Consider the following 19,534-nt stretch of genomic DNA (forward strand, 5'->3'; position numbering starts at 1 on the left):
CTAATGGCACAAAAACAAGGAAAAATACAGCATTACTCCGTGCTTGAAGCCAATGAAATACAAAAGGAAATTCACAGAGAGGGTTAATTTAATATAAATGAATAACCTTTTGTAAGGTTTGTAGATAGAAGTAAGTTTGTGAGCAACACCAAGTGATTCAAGAGCAATCTAAGCATTTGACAAAAGATTCAAGCCAGGACCAGTGACCCTCAGCTCATTTGCTCTAGTAGAGAGCTTCAAGTAAGGCCTTTCTGTGTATTCTAAACTAGACCTCAAAACTTCAGTTACAGTACCAAACAGGCAAACACCAATTTTAGAAGACAACCTATCAGAACATGATTATGCTGGGCATCATCACTTTACTTTCAGGCAAAAAATTAGTTTGATGAATGATAGACAAAAAGAGAAACAACCGGTGTTTGGTTTTGCTAAAAGACCAAAACACACTTGGCTGTGAGTTATCTATTCACCTAAGTGCAGCAAAAGATTAGCTTTGATATTTGGTGGGGGTGCGCCAGGCCATTGCAGTAGTGCAACGCAAGGGCGACGGGTGAGAACCCCAGCAGCAAAATTAATTTAATATGCTGTGATAAGAACAGATACTCCCCCATGAAAAAAATTAGTTTCCATCCAATGGATGGTATATCAGATATTAAACTGATAAGAACAGATACTACACTTGATCTTAGCCAAAAAGGCCGAGAAAGATATGATTCTAGGCTTCTGTTTTTATATCGTCTTGTTTCCATTCCTCTGCTCTGGACTAGTCTACGTGGGACTAAATGTTTAGTTTGCTGCCGCTAGGTGTGGATGTTGGCTTCATTGGAACATACTAAAATAAGAGTTGGCAACGAATACCGTGTGCACAAAGCTTGAGACAGCTTCTGTGTAGTAAGCTCATAAAACTTGAGACAGCTTGAGTAGTCAAGATACAGTTTTCTGCTTCCTTACTTATGCTCATTTGACAAAAACTAATACAGGTACTGCTTCATTTTGATTTGTTTCCTTTACAGAAATTTTAAAAAAATTTAGCATTCCCTCAGAGTAACTGTCCCAAAATTTGAATTGGTTTTCATGACATTTTGAATGGGTTTAGATGTAATGGTTCTCATGAATGAAGCTTTGATGAAACTTTGGATGTATGTTGAACTTAAACTATGTAAAATACAACATCTGTTACTGTGAGCACACAAACCACGAGGGGGTCCGAACGCTCACAATCAATCATTATCATCTAAAGAGATTATGATGATGGTACCCTGGTGTTGATTCATTGGCTCAAAACCTTCGGGTTTATCATGGCCTCATCCAACAACTCCATGCGTGGCGTTTGTGCATGGGATATAAGTATTAAGGAAAACAAAACATATAAGTAAACATGCACGGAGCTAAATGAATGTAAAGTGCTGAAATGTAAATAAGACCAAGGTTTACGTGGTTCAGCACTAAGGCCTACACCCCTGCTGTTTTTGCCGGTAAGTTTTTCTTTTCTTTATTTCCACCGTTTTATGCTGTGTTGATTTGTGAATTCTCTGCTACTGTTGTTCCTTGTTTGTGATGAAGAACTTCTTCTGATGCTTGCATACTAGTTTGCCGCTGTTCTTCATCTTAAATTAAGGAAGCCATTACTTCGAGGGTGAAATTTTGAGCATGTATACTAATTTTAGGGTTGCTACGTTATCGTGGTTGTATTGCTATGGATGTGTTTTTTGATTTTTGGTAATGTTTTTTGATTGTGTGTAACTTTTTCTTGATTTTATTCTTTCCGCAGCCATGTCTGACCGTCCGCGGCCTACTTATCAGACTCCTGATTCTGGGTTATCGAGATCTCCTCCGCGTCGAGAGTCTCAAGATGATGTTCGTCGGAGTCGAGTTTCTTCTGGAGCGAAAGCCTCGTCCTCTAGGGAAGAGATTCCTCCGATAATTCCGTCTGGTTCTCGAAGAGTCTTTGATCGCTCAGTGGCTCGTCCTCGTGATGATACTAGGAGTACGCAGGCTCCGCCCCGCGCTGTTGCTTTTGACATTCCTCCTCTACGTTCGTTAGTGCACGAGCATCATCTACGGTCTTCTCCAACTTTTAAAGGGAAGAATACGAAGGGTGTAGCTCCTAGGGTTGAATCTTCAAGGAATCCCCCCGTGAAGAGAAAAGCTTCGGAAGCGTTCGTTAGTTCATCCGGCCCCGCCGAGGAGGATGAGGCTGCTCCCTTAATACGCAGTGTCTCTGTTAGCAGGAAAAAAGTAACCTTCAAGCATATCGATCTTGAAATATTCAAGGAAAAGCATGAGCTTCAAGCCTTCGGGGTTCGTTTCTATGCCCCTGAGGATGATATTACGTATGAGCTTATCTCCAAGTATGAGTTCGATGAATTTCATTTGTTAACGACGGTTGGGGCATTCGAAGTTGGTCTCATGCTGCCGTTGTACAAATCAGGTGATTCCTTCTACTACGACGTGCTCGCTAGTCGTGAGGGTTCTTCCACCAATACTCACAGCCGTTCCGTATCCCAACTATCGGGGAATTATCTCCGCGCCCTGAAGGAATGCTATCTACGGAGTAAGGGGGAAACGTCGATGACCTGTTACGTCCCCAATCCCATGGAGAAGGAATGGTATACTCCTGAGAATTTCAATAACTCCTTCGGTGATTACGTCAATAGTAGGAATCGCAAGCCGTGGAGTGTCAGCCTTCGGAATCTCCCTGCTCCTCGAGGCGAGATTCGTCTGTTAAATGAGGTCAGCGATGCCAAGCTGAAGTATGTTCCTGGCACGGAGGCGTCCAGTAGTCGTAAACTCTTCCCCGCGCGAGAGAGGATCAAGCGCGATCATGACTACGAGTGGCACGCCACCGTTGTCGAGATAGTTGGTCCGTGGGCTTACGGTTGGATTCCTGGTCCCCGCGGTTGGCGGCCTACCGAGAATAGTAAGCCGCGCGAGTCTCCTCCTGTTCGCTATGGAGATTTCTGCCCCTGGCGTCTGAACTTTGCGGGCATGAATTTTCCTTATGACCTGGACGTCGTAGAGGGAGACGAGGAGGATGGTTCCGGTGCTATACTCCCACCGAAGAATATCTCAGCTGCTCAGGTACGCAGATTCTAGCTGCGCTTCTTTTTTAGAACTTCCATCAGACGGGAAAAATAATTCTTTTTGTGGTGTTGGTTTCAGGTATTGAAGAAGAAAAAGATTAGGCCGAAGCAGTCTTCTACTACGGTGATGGGCGAGGTTGAAGCCCAAGAAGAAGTTACTAGTCCAGTGAACGAAGAGTTTGCTGAGGACGAGATTACAGATGGGGAGGAACGTACTGGTACCTCCCCTATCAATGTCGAAGAAGAGGTCTTCGCTGGTCACGCTGGTGATGAAGGAAGGAACAAAGCTGTGGTGGCTGATGACGTTGTCATCGGGGATGTTTCCGTCCCTGCTGGTGATGTCGCGGATACCCTTCCCACTTCTCAAGAATTTTCTTTTGATCGGATGTATTCCACGGGGGAGTTCTTTGACGAAGCCCTCGATTTTCCCGAGGACTTCTCTTTACTTTCCCCCAATGATGATTGGGATGTTCTTGGTGGTGATGGTAATGGGGATGCTACTGTAGAAGATGTTGGTGCGGAGGAGCCTGCTGTGCATGTAGGCGCGGAGGAGCATGCCAACATTCGTGCTGAGGGGGTCGTGTCAGAGAAAGGAAAATCTGTCGTTGATGCGCCTGCCGATAGTCTTCCCCAGTCGCCGACGTCTGAGGGTGAGGACGCCATCATGGATTGGTTTAAGGAAAAGAATCTTCTGTTTGTCTCTCATCCCGCTCCTGTTGTTGCTGGGGAAAAGGAATCAACCGCGTATACCCGTCGCATGATGGAGATGTCTTCTAAGGCGCAGGTGTCTGAAGCCTGGGGAAAAAGGTTGACTGTTCCCGAAGCTACCCTCGTGCCGGAGCCTCCTACTTCCGTTGCCGATATGATGGCTATCACCGACGGGTATCAATATGGCTTTCCGCAGCAACGTGTGCTGGAGGTAAATTTTCGTACATACTTCTACGTGACGATCAGACGCTTCGGTGAAATAATGTTTTGTCATCTTGATGTGTAGATGATGAGGAGCGAGCATTGTAACCACGTGCTGTATCAGTTCTTCAAAGCGAAATCTCTGAAGCTCGAGGCTAAGCTTCGTCACCGAGAAAAGGAATTATCTGCGGCTGAGGTGGAAATAGAAGAGCTGAAGAAAAGACTTAAGGAGAAAGAAAAGCTGGGTGAAGCAGAGGCTGATCTTCGTTCAGAACTTGTTGCAGTGCGCGCTGAGTTAGAGCAAACTCGTAGACAAGTTTCCACTTTCACAGGTTTGGTTCTTTTCCCTCGCCGTATGTCGTCATTCTTTTATCTCTTAGTTGTTCTGTCTGAGTCTCCCCACCCTATCTCCAGTGGGTGGCGTCCCCGAGCTGATATGGCTTCGAAACGAAAGAGTTCGGCAAAAATCTCGTATTAGAGATTTGGTTGAGAAAATTAAGAGTGAAGCTAAGAAATGGGATGCTCGGGCTGAGGTATGGCGCGAGCGGCATGTTAAGATGGTCGACATGCAAAATCTGTACAACCATGATCGTGCTTTATTTAATGGCACACTGCTGTGGACCCGTGATAATCTGCGGGAATCCCGTGAGCGCACTTCCTTGTTGGAATCTAGGATTCAGCTGTTGGAAGAAGAATTACAGACGGCTCGATCCATTCCTCTTTCAGGGGTCCAGGATAATATGCTCTGTCTTGCCAGAGAAAGAGATGATGCTCGTGCTGAAGTCTACGCTCTCAGCAATGCTCTTTCCGCGTCTCGTGCAGACGTAGCTCGTCATGCTGAGTCTGAGAGGAATCTCGAAGTGTGCATGTACAGACTCAGCAAAGGGGTCTCAGAGATAAATAAAGAGGTCGACCACCTTCGTCATATGGACTCGATGAAGCAGGTAGAATTAGATGCCTGTCAATTTACTCTCACCAACCTTCAACTAGACTATAAGAAATTATCCGCGGAATATGATCATCTTGATGAAGCGCGAGATGCGGTTGTTAATGAGTATGAAGAGGCTTCGGCTTGTGTCAAAGGTATAATCCCATTTCATCGAGTGTGACCTTGTTTTTTTTCTACGCTAACTCCGTGGTGTTGTCTTTTTCAGAGCTCGAGGGACGCCTTCGCGTCACAAATGAAAAACTTGAAAAGGCTCAATCTTCCTTAGAGCAGCAGGAAAAACAGACCAATCACTTCAAGAATTTAGCAGCAACCCGCGAGGAGGCCGTTGGTGCTGCTTCTAGAGAAGTGAATCGGCTATCTTCGTTATTATCCCAAGCCCAACAGCGGACAACAGTTATTAAACACAAGGCTCGTTGTCAATTGGCTGAGGAGACGAACAAGATGCTGGAGAGGATAGAACTTGGCCTAAGGAATGAACATGGTCTCGTGAAGAACTATCCTCGTCGTCCCGTTCCTTCTGCCTTGCCCAGCTCCTCGGTCCCCTCTTCTAGTGGGAGCGTCCCATCAAGTCTTCGGAATAATCCTGCCGATGGGGCCGCCACTTAGGTAGAGATCGCAGCGTTTTGTAGGATCCGCGGCATCATTATACTTTTTGTAATCATGTAACAAGGATATTTTTTGCTGATGATCCTGTAAAAGGAATATTTTTTGATTGTGTATCCTTGATTTTGGCCTTTCACTTCTTGTAATCACCCTTTATGAAATGAATCCTCTTCTTGATATACCTATAATGTTGTTTTGTTTTTATTTTAAGTATTTGTGAAAAATCAAAACAAAAGTTTTTAAGTGTTTTTGAGTGCGATACCGAAGGAAGGTACCTTCGTGATCGTCTTGAGACCTGTCACCCCGCTGGCGAATCCTGGGCCAGAGGATTCCCAGACGGTGGGGGCCGGGGAAACGTTCTAGGATATGGGATTAAAATATTTACGCACCCATTCCGTCGACCCGTTGCCTTAAGATTGGTTGGGTATCTCTTTCTGCTGGGTGCCTTCCCCCTGGTCCTACACTTATGGACACTGATGGGGGAGCCCTGAGAGATTGTAGATTAACTACTTTCCCCAATATTGTAGGTAGATTCCACTGACTTGATAATTTGAAAGCTTGTTTGATTGATAAGTTGAGGTCTGCAATTCCTCTTCCAGAGATAGAAACATGTGGAGCGGTCAGGCTCCCTTCTTCTTCTGGTACACTCCAAGCAGATTCAAATATGCGTTGCTTCTATGGGAAGTATGGTTTGAGCCATTTAGCATTCCAAGGATGCCGGAGGACCTCGCCTTTTAGATTACGAAGGTAGTAGGAACCGTTACCCGCAATGTCGTGGATCATAAAAGGTCCTCCCCATGTAGGTGCTAACTTTCCCCATTTCTTTTCTTGCTGATACCGTGGGATTGTTCTCAACACATACTGTCCCTCTACAAAATTCCGTAGCTTTACCTTTTTTTTGTACTCCCTTGCTAGTCTTCGTTGATAATTTTCCATCTTTTGCAATGCTACTTCCCTTCTTCCTTCCAAGTCGTCCAACCTTTCTAACATCATATCTGTTGTGAGGTTTTTCTCCCAAGCTTCGGTCTTCGTGGTTGGCATGAGGATTTCCGTAGGTATGACTGCTTCAGCTCCATAAGTTAGAATAAACGGGGATTCCCCGGTAGCGGATCTTCGTGTTGTCCTGTATGCCCATAAGACATTGTGCAGTTGTTCGCACCATCTTCCCTTATGCTCGTCTAATTGTTTTTTGAGTATAAGGGCGAGGGTCTTGTTGGTAGCTTCCGCTTGTCCGTTGCTTTGAGGGTATATGGGGGTGGACTTGTTCTTTCTTATTTTGAAAGTGTCGAAGAGCATGTCTATATTTTTTCCCTGTAATTGCTTGCCGTTATCAGATACAATTTCAGCAGGTATACCAAATCTGTAAATGATGTTCTGGAATATGAAAGTGAACACATCCGCGTCTCTGATCCTGGCCAAGGCCTTAGCCTCCACCCATTTACTGAAGTAGTCCGTGGTTACTATCAAAAATCGTCTCTTCCCTGATCCTTCGATGAAAGGCCCGACGATGTCTACGCCCCATTTTGCAAATGGCCACGGGCTATCGACAGAGTTTAACATTGTTGCCGGAGCGTGGATTTTTTTCGCGAAGCGCTGACATTCTTCACATCGTCGGGACATCCTCGCGGCATCTTGTATCATTGTCGGCCAGTAATATCCTTGCGTTTTTGCTTTGTCAGCTAGTGATCTCATGCCGCTATGATTCCCCGCGTCACCATAATGGATATCATTTAGAATTCGATGCCCCTCTTTCCGGGACAAGCAGCGTAGTAATGGTCCAAGGAAGGATTTCCTATACAGGACCCCCTCCCGAAGATCATATCTTCCCACTTTGGAGAGCATCTTCCTAGCTTGTTTCCGATCCGCAGGTAAGCTTCCTTTTTCGAGAAAGGCATGTATTGTCACCCTCCAGTCATCTTCGTTGCTGAAGTCTTCGTCTTGATTTTCTCTTGACAGGATGTCCTCTTCATCAAAGTCATTATGGATGTCTTCTCCTACCCAGTCTTCGATATTTTATTCCATCACATCTTGATTGGTAGCGAAGGAGAATTGAGATGCAATCGAAGGCTCGTATACCCTTGCTATTTTAATACCTTCGGCATTTTTATCCCTCAGCATGGATGATATATATGCTAGGGCATCCGCGTGCCTGAGGTCCCTTCTGCATAAGTGCCGGAACTTAATGTTCGGGATTTGTGATGCCAATGTTTGGACCAAGGCCATGTAAGCTGAAAGGGTGTCATCGTACACATTATACTCGAGCCCTATTTGCCGTATGACAAGCTGCGAATCACTTGTAAGCCTTACATCGGTTACCCCCATCTCTATTATTATACGTAGGGCATGTACGACAGCTTCGTATTCAACAATGTTGTTGGTATGCTCTTTGAATTCCAATCTAAGTGCCTGTATAATCCTTTCTCCAGTTGGGGTGATAATGACAATACCTATTCCTGCTCCTTCCTTATTTTTAGATCCGTCGACAAAGACTTCCCATTGTATATGACTCGCAGGTTCGAGGATATCCATTGGATCCTTGATTTCTTCCTCGGCTTCTGGTATTCCCTTAATCTCTTCGTCGTTGTCAAGGGGGAGGTCTGCTAAGAAATCTGCCAGCACTTGGGACTTCTGAGAATGTTAAATTTCATGAATGATGTTGAATTGGTCCAGATGGGTGTTCCATTTGGCTATTCGGCCCACTTTTCCCGTGCTTTTGAGGACTGCTTCCAATGGTGCTTTGCATGGTACCCTGACGAGGTGAGTTAGGAAGTAGGTTCTCAGTTTTTGGGTAGCCCATACCAGTGCGAGGATGAGTTGTTCAATCTTAGTATAATTTCTTTCCGCGGAATTGAGTGTCTTGCTGACGTAATAGATAGGCTGTTCTACCTTTGTATTGGTTTTGACTAATACCGCGCTGACTGCGTCCTCCGTTGCTGCTATGTACAGTGCCAAAACTTCATCAGGGTCTGGCTTCTGCAGGATCGTGATTGAAGCTAGATGTTCTTTGATTTTTTGGAATGCTTCCTCGCATTCGGCGGTCCATTCGAACCTGCTCCCTTTTTTAAGAATATTGAAGAAATGTTTGCATTTGTCCGAAGACCGTGCAATAAATCTGCCCAACGCTGCTATGGACCCATTGAGCTTCTGCACTTCCTTCAGATTCTTTGGGGACGGCATCTCTACTATGGCTTGAATTTTTGCTGGGTCTACCTCGATGCCCCTTTTCGTCACCAGATACCCGAGGAACTTCCCCGAGGTGACACCGAAAGTACATTTCTCCGGATTCACTTTCATGTGATGCTGTCTCATTGCTTCGAAGATATTCCTCAGGTCCTGATGGTGATTTTTACGCAGCTTGCTTTTGACGAGCATGTCGTCCACGTAGACTTCTAGGGTTCCTCCAATCCATGTCTTGAAGATAGCATCGACCATCCTTTGGTATGTTGCCCCTGCGTTTCGGAGCCCGAAAGGCATTCTGGTATAGCAATAAAGGCCATGTGGGGTATAGAACTCTGTGTGTGGCTGATCTTCTTCTGCCAGGGCTACTTGGTTGTAACCAGAATATCCGTCCATGAACGACAACTCTTCGTACCCTTCAACTGCTTCAACCAGTTGATCTATGCTCGGCAGGGGATAGCTGTCCTTTGGACATGCCTTGTTGAGATTAGTAAAGTCGATGCATATTCTAACCCCTCCATTTTTCTTAGGAACAATGACCATGTTGGAGATCCAGGTAGGGTACTTGACTTCCTTGATAAATCCTGCATCTAGTAGCTTTCGAAGTTCTGTTTCTACCGCCTCATGATATTCTGGAGCCACTTTTCGTATTTTCTGCCTGAACGGGGGCGTGCCCGGTTTGATGCGTAGTTCATGTTGGATTACTTTTGGGTCAATCCCCGGCATATCTCCTAACTTCCAGGCGAACACATCCGCATATTCCTTAAGTAATTTGGTTAAGGAATGTCTTCTTCCTTCGTCCATGATGGTCCCAATTTTGACCATCTTCGGGTCTTCTTCCGTTCCTATGTTGATTTCCTTTACGGGTTCTACTGGTGTGAACACAGGCTTCGGGTTTCCGAGGACTGGGGCGCTCTTTAATTGCTATTTAGCGTGTTTCTGCTCTTCGCTGGTTGTTGAGGTACTTGTTTCCGAGCCTTGGACATTACCATCTTTCGTCAAGCCTTTTCCTGTAGTTTCCTTAAGGAATAGGTCTACGGCTTTCTCTTTCGCGGTTTCTTGATTTCTTACTCTTCGGATTTTTCGCTGCTCTTCTTGCTCATTGTTGATATGATCCTGAGTGGCCTGGCACTCTTGCGTAGCGATTCGATCTCCCTTGATCTCCATTATTCCCTCAGGTGTTGGAAATCTGAGGTATTGGTGGTATGTTGCCGCAACTCCTTTGAGCTTGTGTACCCATTGTCGTCCAATAATGGCGTTGTGGGGGGAAGGGGTGTCCACCACACTGAATCGGGTATCCAGTTTCATGGGCCCTGCGTTAACCTGTAACACGATGTCTCCCAAGGGCTTCATGGCTGCTCCATTGAATCCGTAGATGGTGTGATAAGAGGTCATCAACTGTTCATCATGGAGCTTCATCCGTTTGAATGCATCATAGAATAGGACATTTACAGAGCTTCCCCCGTCTATGAGGATCTTTTTGAGGTTACATCCAGCTACTGGTAATGTTAGGACCAAGGGATCGTTATGGTCTTCCATATCTTCTTCGATATCCTCGGCATCGAAGATAATAGGAGATTCCATCCATTCTTCGTGTTCGTCCACCGCTATCCCATCGACCTTATATAACTCGCAGCGGTCTTCGAATTGCTTCCGTAACCTTTTTCCAATCTGCACTGTGAGTGAGGGTCCTGTGGCTTCGGAACACGAGATGGTGTTGATTGTTCGGTTTTCTTCCGGAAGTTGGACTGGTTTGGTTCGTTTGGATCTGTCCTCGGTAACCTCCTTTCGTATGTAATGTTTGAGCTCTCCCGCATCAATTAATTTTTGGATCATTATTTTAAGGTTCTTGCATTTTTCGGTCTGGTGTCCGTTGAAATAGTGATACTCACAGTAATCTTTAGACTTCTCGGATCTCGGGGGCTGCTTTCCCTTAGACCATGGCCACTCTAAGTTTTCCCTCCCTTTGATCTCTCGTAGGATACGAGCATAGCTAGCGTTGAGTTTCGTGTAAACTTGATCTTCGAATTTTCGGTCGCCTGTTCTTCGTTCATCCCTCCGTTCCTTCCTATCTTCGTGAGGTCTCTCATCTGAGCAACCCCTTTTGGCCCCATTGGTTTGTTCCGCTGAATTGGTGCGGTGAGACCTCTGCGGATATGCCCTCGGGTTTTCCCGTTGAATTTCTTCAAGTCGAGCGTGCTTCTCGATAATTATTCGGAGATCTCCTTCTGTCTTGGGCACGCTCCCGTGAATTTCAACAAATAGGGGACTCATTCGGTCTAAGCCCCATTTGTAGCAGTTGATGCTTACCACTGGGTCCACGCTCCCTATGGCTTGGCAGATCTTATGCCATCTGTTTGTGTACTCCCTCGTGGTTTCCTTGTAGCCAATTGCTAGTGAAAAGAGCTTATCCATCCCGGTGTTTACAGTCTTGTTGTACATGTATGTTCTTAAGAATTTCTCTGCGAGTTGGTCGTATGAGTGGATGGAGTTTGGTGGCAGATTATCAAACCATGATAACGCCGATCCCTTCAAGCTTGACGGGAAGTATCTACAGAGTACGGCGTCGTTCTGACCCCATCTAGCTAAGACACGGTTGTAGTACCGAACATGTGCAGCAGGGTCGCTGGATCCATCATAGCATTCGAACGTCGGGACAGGGCATTTCAGTGGAATAGGGGTGTTGGCCAAGCGATGCGTTAAGGGCGTGGAGTTAGCTTCTCTCATGACCTCTTCTAACCTTCCCCCACCTTGTTTATTTTTTAATTGCCTGATCTCTGCCATCATCTCATCTCGTAGTTCCTCCATTGCGCGTTGGTGTTCTAAATTCTTCAGCTCATTACAGTCTGACTCTCCATCGTCATAATCCGGGTCGGATACGCTACGTCTCCTTGTCGCGTCTTCATTAGCCGCTAGGACGACTCTACAGTCTTGGTTTGGCCCTGGTGCTTTGGAGCTTTCTTCATCAAGTTGTTGGCTGGTCTTCGTGCTTAGAGCAATCCGCTCCTTTAAATCTTGATTTTCTCTGGCCAACAGAGCTACAGCTTCTGCGTAAACCTGCTGGTTCTTCCTCAGTTCCTCAAGCTCAGCCATTAGTCGGTGTGATTGGTTGGACCCCTGATTGGGAGTCCCAGCGCGTGCCGCTACAGCCGTGGTGCCGCCCTCCTCCATGGTCTGTACTAAAGGTGGCAGGGGTTCAGCTTCGGTTGCTGGTGTTTCCAAATTGGAGTGAGCGCCCCTCTGCGGTGCCAGAGCCGCCGCTATGCTTTGATTCTGATTATTTGTAAGCGGCATTCCAAAGGTTAGAATGTGCGCGGGTTGGAATGTTCTGGATTCATCCACCCTTTCTCTTGGTTGATTAAGTTGACTCATGGCGAAGGTATTGCTAGCCTCTGCAGCCTTCGGGACTACCGCAGCCTCCCCGTACTTTATCGTTGCTGCTCTGAGAGCCGCCGCTGCAACTGAATTAGCGTTCATGGGTGAAGTGATTTCTGCAGTATCTTGCCTTCGATTGGTCATTTTAGCTTTATCTCCTTTCTGCTTGCTTCGGGTGATGATCGGGGTTGTCCTGGGTGTTTCTTTTGACAAAGCTTTGGATTTTCCTGCTTCCTGCGTCTTTTCCATCACGTGCCCTTTTGTTGATAATGAAATCTCGCGTAAACTTGCCTTCTTTACTCACAACACGTTCTCTCTGCATAAGTTATTTCAAACAACAGAAACGGGAACATCCACGTGAAGCGGGTTAGTTGGCGAAATACAATTTTTCAAGAGGGAATTAATACCCGCAGGCTATAAAATACGGGTTAGAGTTTTATTAAAGGAGATCCTTAGTATAAAAACTACGAAAATTGTAAATCCGATGGATTAGAACAATAACCCGCTTAGAACAATAACTCTTATCGAAGACCAAAGGTGGGTTTTTGAACATAATACAGTTAACGAATGATCTATACGGTTCGAGCTGATAAAATCAGAGCAATCATATGCCAAATTAAAATGAAATCACAGGACAAGATAAATCTTTTACCGGGACGAAGTCCCTGTTTCTAGCGCCAAATTGTGAGCACACAAACCACGAGGGGGTCCGAACGCTCACAATCAATCATTATCATCTAAAGAGATTATGATGATGGTACCCTGGTGTTGATTCATTGGCTCAAAACCTTCGGGTTTATCATGGCCTCATCCAACAACTCCATGCGTGGCGTTTGTGCATGGGATATAAGTATTAAGGAAAACAAAACATATAAGTAAACATGCACGGAGCTAAATGAATGTAAAGTGCTGAAATGTAAATAAGACCAAGGTTTACGTGGTTCAGCACTAAGGCCTACATCCACGGGGTTTGTTGTTTTACTATGTTCTTCACGGTTACACGAATAGTTGAATGACTTTTGGGGTTTACATGTTTCTCTCCTCTAAGGGATTAACTTACCCTTACTATTTCTCTCTCTCTCTCCTTCCCTTCCTGATATTTTCGATCCCCTCTCCTCTTGGTGGAGATTGGGTATTTATAAGGTTAGAACGTGGGACCCATCTCTGAAGACCGTTGGAACCTTATCTTCTTGTGTCCTTGCGTCCATCACGCGGAGGTCTGCGTTTGCCCCTTGATCCCGCAGAGGCATCCTCGCTCGTTCCACAGGTTGGTCGACACGTACACTGCTCAGAGTGTTTAATGTGGGTAGTTGAGGGGTCTGCTCGTGTCAGACAAGTGTCTTCTGCCCCTGTCAGTCCGTGTCAGCTAACTTTCTCTCCACCGTTGATCTTAGCTCCTCTTTTGGGGATGAGATAAAGTAACTCCTCGGGGTTTATTCGGTGTTTCGTGACGCATCATGTTTTGATGTCTTGGCCTGCATGCTTTCCACGTACCTTTTTATATACACGTGTCTGATAGTGAGATATATGTGTACACAGTTACATGAACTGCAAGACAAAATACCCCAATGAAAAAATTGATTTGGGTGTCTCCTTTGGTACCTTAATTTGTGTTGTGTGAAATCGAAGAAAATAGCAGCTGAATATCTCAATAAACAGATAAGAAAGAGTAGTTTGAGATGATGATTAATAATACAGCCTGTTTTGATTAGTGTCTTTTAATTGTTTGTTTTTGAGTAGTTTGAGGTTTGGGGTTTTCTAAGAATTGTGTCTCATTGAACTTGTTGTCAATTTAGCGGATAATGTTCTTGCTGTCGTCGGTGTATGACTATTTTCATGCTGTGATTGCAAACATGTCTATATTGCTGACTCAGATATTGTGGTATGTGTCTTTTGATTCTTCAAATGAAGAAGCAAAAATCATGAATTTGCATTACTCCTGAAACTGCGGATATATTGCCTCCTTATTTTTGTGTCCAGACTGTGGGTTACAAACTTAAAAGCCACTTTTTTCCCCATAAAATAAACTAATAAAGGCATATTTGATCCATTTATATATTACTTGGTGAATTTGTTTTCTTGCTTGATTTAGTAGCTGAAACATTTTGCATCGTATCTAATACTGTATCGATGTGTTTGTCTCATTTAGCTCTCCATATAAGGTCTCAGGAAATCTACCCGTCGGTCATAAACTAAATAAGTCCAGTCTGAAACAACTTCTGCGAAGCAAACATGGTGATATTATTATGTTTGGAATTCTTGTACCAAAATTTAATAAACAAACTAGCTTTTCACAAAACTTGTTTTCTGCTCCGTATTTCAGCAGCACAAAAATTTTTGGTTCGAAAAGACTAAAACCCTTTGTTCGAATGGAATGGATTTAGTTTGCAGCAGATATCAATGGTTCTAGGTTTAGGGTTTATCTACAAGAGCAGAAAAGTGTTTGCAATGAGAAGAAGAAGTTTTGGGATGAAAAGAAAGGGATAACTTTTGTCCGCGACGATATAAAGTTTGGATTTTGACATGAGTTTTGTCTACCTACTAACGATGTTATTAACGTCCAGCAAAGATATTGGTGTAATCCTAGTTAGTAAGTTCGCGAATGATTCGCGAATCATTCGCGAATTTTTCCGTATCATAAATTTTACCGTCTTATTCGCGTAAGTTTGCAATTCCGAACCCAAGTTGCGTATTATGTGGCATTCCCGGATTATTCGCGAACCGTTCACGAATTTTACGTATTCCGAATGATATGTCCGCTTAATTCGTCATAAATTCTTTAGCTTTTACTTTTCAAAGACTCCATTTTTTGGGCTTTACTGTCTCCCGAGCATACACGACCGAATATTAAACGTGTTGTAATTTTTATGAAACAAAAACGACTGAAGAGATTTGAAGGTGAAGGTGAGAGAGATCTCAAACTCACTAACCAAGCATCTAAACCACCATACGACGTCCTCTTGGATAACTAATGTTGTATATATTATTAATATCATCATATTAAGTTTATTTTTTCTTTAAATAACTCACACATATGCATAAAAATTGGTCTATGACCTTATAAATACAAATTATTTGTTATATATAGATACCGAATTTTCAGAGCCGAACTCACATTTATAAATCGAATTATACACGTACGTATGCCGTTCCGAATTACTGACGAATCACGTCCCGTTGACCGAATTTTGGACCGAATCTGGATTTTACAAAACCGTATAATACTCGTACGTTTGGCGTTCTGTACGTTTGCCGAATCCCGAATTGCTAACTAGGGGTGTAATTAATCCAAGTGTGTAATTTAGGAATTAGCTGTGAATCCAAAACGAAAGTGTTGTACACCTCCGTTTATGTTAACGTGCTTAGAAACTGCCAGTTAAATATAAAGTGTAATTAACTGGTAATTGCCTAGCATAGAAATGTTCCAAAAACGTGCCATTTAGGGGTAATAAAATGTTCGACCAGATTAAAATGTTCCAAAAACGTGAGGGTTAATCGGTAATTTCCGAGCATAGAAACCTAATTCTCAATCGTGCTTTCACTTTCTAGCTTTTGTGTCCAATACAGCCTAACTCTCGGTCCGTGTCTATCCCATCACACACGAACTCTATTCGATCCGAAGATTGTGATTTTAAGAAAGTTACGGATGCACCATGAAATTTGATGGATTTGTTGCTTTTCCTTCTTTCTTGTTTTCTTCATCTTTTTCTCTGTATTTTATTTTATTTTGATCCAATTTCTTAAATTCGAGATGATTGGAGCTTATATAAATCAATTGAGAATTTTTGGAACTAAATTGAAGTAAAGATGACTTATCAGCGGCGGTGGTGATGGTGTTTGCGGCGGAGACGGTGCTGGTTATTGTGGTAGTGTTAGGTGGTGAAGGAATTACAAAGAGTATTCATTAATGTTTGGTCGACTAATTTATGTACGAATTGAAATATATCAGATGAATATGTAGATTTGTATATGAGTTGTGAAGAAGCATTCGGTGCTGTATGAATTCAATTAAAATTAAATTGGTCACATTAAATTTATGTATTGGGTGGTGATGGTGATGCTGGTTTGAGGGTGGTGGTGTTATCTTGTGTAAGAAGAAGAAGTGGTGGTTACGACTATGGCTACAGTGGTGGTGATGATGGTGCTCTTCAGGTGGCGGTACAAGTGTTGATGGTTATTAACGAAACGTATTTACTGGTGGTGCTGGTGGCGATGCTTGGTGGTGTTGTTTTGCGGCGGTGGTGGTTGTGGCTGCGCTGGTAATGGTGGTGGTGCTGGTGCTGGTGTTACAGAAGAGAACAGTGAACGAAGAGGAGGAGAAGTTGAAACTGAAGTCGAAGGAGAGAGAGAAAAAAGAAATGTGAAATCGTGGGTTCACTGTTCGACCCCAAATCCTTTGGTCGCCTATTTTACAGATATAGCCTTGATAGATGAGGATTGATACCTCTCATGTTGGAGGGTAGTTTGGAAATTTCGCGGGTATGACACCAAATCCAATCTTTTTTGTCAAATTGAAAAAAAAAATCATGTCCCATTTGACACAAATTTCGCGGTCGGCCTAATAAAAACCTTAATAATATCTTTTGTCATTACAGTGAAAGTATCTTTTGTCATTACAGCCAAAGTAAAGGGAGATAATCTCCTAAAAGTAAATAAGGTAACAAGATAATATAAAGTCTATTACACCCCCTTAGTCTGAGCGGGAGAGGAACAAACGCTAAAACTAGAACGAAAACGAAAACGAACAAATAACTGTCGAGGAAGCCCCTTGGTGAAGATGTCAGCATACTGATTCTCAGAGGGGACGTGTAAGACTTGAATGGCACCAATACGAACTCGTTCTCCACATGTTTGGTGCGCTGATGTTGAACAGGATCTCCAGACATATATATCACACTTACATTGTCACAGTAAACAATGGTAGCACGTCGTAGAGGTAGATGGAGCTTTAGAAGAAGGTTGCGAAGCCATGTTGTCTCAGCAACCACATTTGCTACTCCCCGGTATTCAGCTTCAGCACTGGATCGAGAGACTGTTGCTTGTCGCTTGGAGGACCAGGAGATGAGATTGTCACCAAGAAACATACAAAAGCCAGATGTCGATCGTCGATCGTCAGGGCAACCCGCCCAGTCAGCATCAGAGTATGCTGTTAAGCCATAAATAGTGGAAACCGAGAGAAACAGTCTGTGGTTGATAGTGCCCTGAAGATAGCGAAGGATTCTCTTGAGGGTATGCATGTAAGGCTCACGGGGGTCATGCATAAATAAACATACCTGCTGAACTGCGTATGCAACATCTGGCCGAGTAAAAATGAGGTACTGAAGAGCACCTGCTAGGCTTCTGTATAGAGTGGGATCCGAAAATGCTGGGCCAGAGGTGGCACTAAGCTTGGAATCGGTGTCGACCAGAGCAGCCACTGGATTGCATTTTTTCATGGAAGCACACGCGATGATGTCATGTGCATATAATGACTGAGACAAAAATAATCCTAAGGATGAACGAGTAACCGTAATGCCCAGAAATGATGTAGTGAACCAAGGTCAGACATAGCAAACCCTCTCTTCATCAGATCAATGAAGCGGCATAGGAGAGCATCAGTAGAGGCAGTCAAAATAATGTCATCAACATATAAAAGTAAGTATATCGTTTCGGATCCTGATTGATAAACAAAAAGTGAGGGTTCATTGACAGTAGGAGTAGTAGGAGTAGAACTGTAGGAAATGTGGTGTGAATGAAGGGGAGAAGAAGTGGAGGAATCATTTTCAGACACGGGTGTTAGAGGATTAGTGAAAGGAAATACATTCTCGTCAAAGTTACATGACGGGAAATGATTATTTTGTTGGTGGAAAGGTCAAGGCAGCGGTATCCACAGTGGTTGGGAAGAAAACCAAGAAAAACACATTTAGTGGAGCAGGGGGCAAGTTTGTGAGGAGTTGTGGAAGAGAGATTTGGATAGCAAAGACAACCAAATGTACGAAGATGGTCATAAGTTGGTTGGCGTTGATAGAGAATAGACACATGAGAAGAAAAATTTAGGATTTTTGTGGGAAGAATATTATGAAGATAAGGAGCCATAAGGAGAGAATAAACCCAAAATTTTGGTGGAACGGAAGCGTGAGACATAAGGGTGCGGGCGATATCATTGACATGGCGGATCATGCGTTCGGCCTTGCCATTTTGAGAGGAATTTTGGGGGCAGGAGAAGCGAAAAACTAGACCATTAGTACGAGCAAAGTTGTGAAAAGAAGAGTTATCAAATTCACGTCCCATATCGCATTGAAAACTTTTAATTTTACGCTCAAATTGGATTTGAACAAGAGAACGAAATTCCAAAAACTTGTTATAGACTTGGGATTTAAATTTTAAAGGATAAACCCAAAGATATATAGTTGGTGAAATCATCCAGTAAAATAAGATAATAGCGAAAATCAGTATCAACATGTAATGGAGAGGTCCAAAAATCACTGTGAATGATACAAATGGAGCAAAAATATTGGAATTTGATTCATAAAAAGGTAATCGAACATGTTTACTAACTTGACATGAATGACAAAGTTTAGAATGTTGATTCTTATTACAATGAATAGAATTATTGATACGAAGAACATCTAAAACAACTTTGCCGGGATGACCAAGACGACTATGCCAAATATCTGGCGAACAAACAGCAAGAGATATAGGGGAAGACTGGGACGATTTTTGAGCTGGCACGACAGAGTTGGTGATAGGGTAGAGCTCCCCGGAACTATTGCACCGAAAGATAATCCTCCTCGAACTCAGATCTTTCGCATAAAAACCATACGGATCAAACTCAACAGACACACGATTACCAGTGGTGAACTTACGAACGGAAACTAAGTTTTTGATAATATCGGGAACAACAAGAGTATTTTTGAGTTGAAGGGTGCGAGAAGGGAGGTTTATGAGCTTGGTACCACTAGCAGTAACTGGAATGCTATTGCCATTGCCAACTAAGATAGACTGTACAATACTAGAATTGGAAACGTTATGTAAAGTACCTGAATCAACAGTGAGATGCGAGGTAGCATCAGTATCCATGTAGAAAGCATCATCGGGTCGCCGTAGATGCATAGAACTATATGCTTCAGCAATGTCTGTGAGCTTTAGTAGTTCCGTCGCAATTGATTTTAATGGTTTATAGAAAATAGGATCGTCGGGGCTGATACCATCTTGGATTTTGATGATAATTCCCTTGAGGAGAAATGTTCTACAGGGACCAATATATATAAAAACCTTAATAATATCTTTTATCATTACATCCAAAGTAAAGGGAGATAATCTCCTAAAGGTAAATAAGATAACCGGATAATATAAAGTCTATTATTAATATCTCGACCAACAGAATCTCGTCAAGTGTTCTTTTCAGGTTTACCAATGCCTAAAGCTCATTCAGATAAGGGTTCTTCTCACCGTTTTG

General features: G+C 43.5%; 1 pseudogene; it reads right to left on the reverse strand.

Moving 5' to 3' along the window:
* Positions 1-504: 504 nt before the first annotated feature.
* Positions 505-711, reverse strand: LOC113341029 (annotated as a pseudogene).
* Between the last annotated feature and the right edge of the window lie 18,823 nt (positions 712-19,534).

The sequence above is a fragment of the Papaver somniferum genome, chromosome 1 (assembly GCF_003573695.1).
Source record: "Papaver somniferum cultivar HN1 chromosome 1, ASM357369v1, whole genome shotgun sequence".
NCBI classification, from domain to species: domain Eukaryota; kingdom Viridiplantae; phylum Streptophyta; class Magnoliopsida; order Ranunculales; family Papaveraceae; genus Papaver; species Papaver somniferum.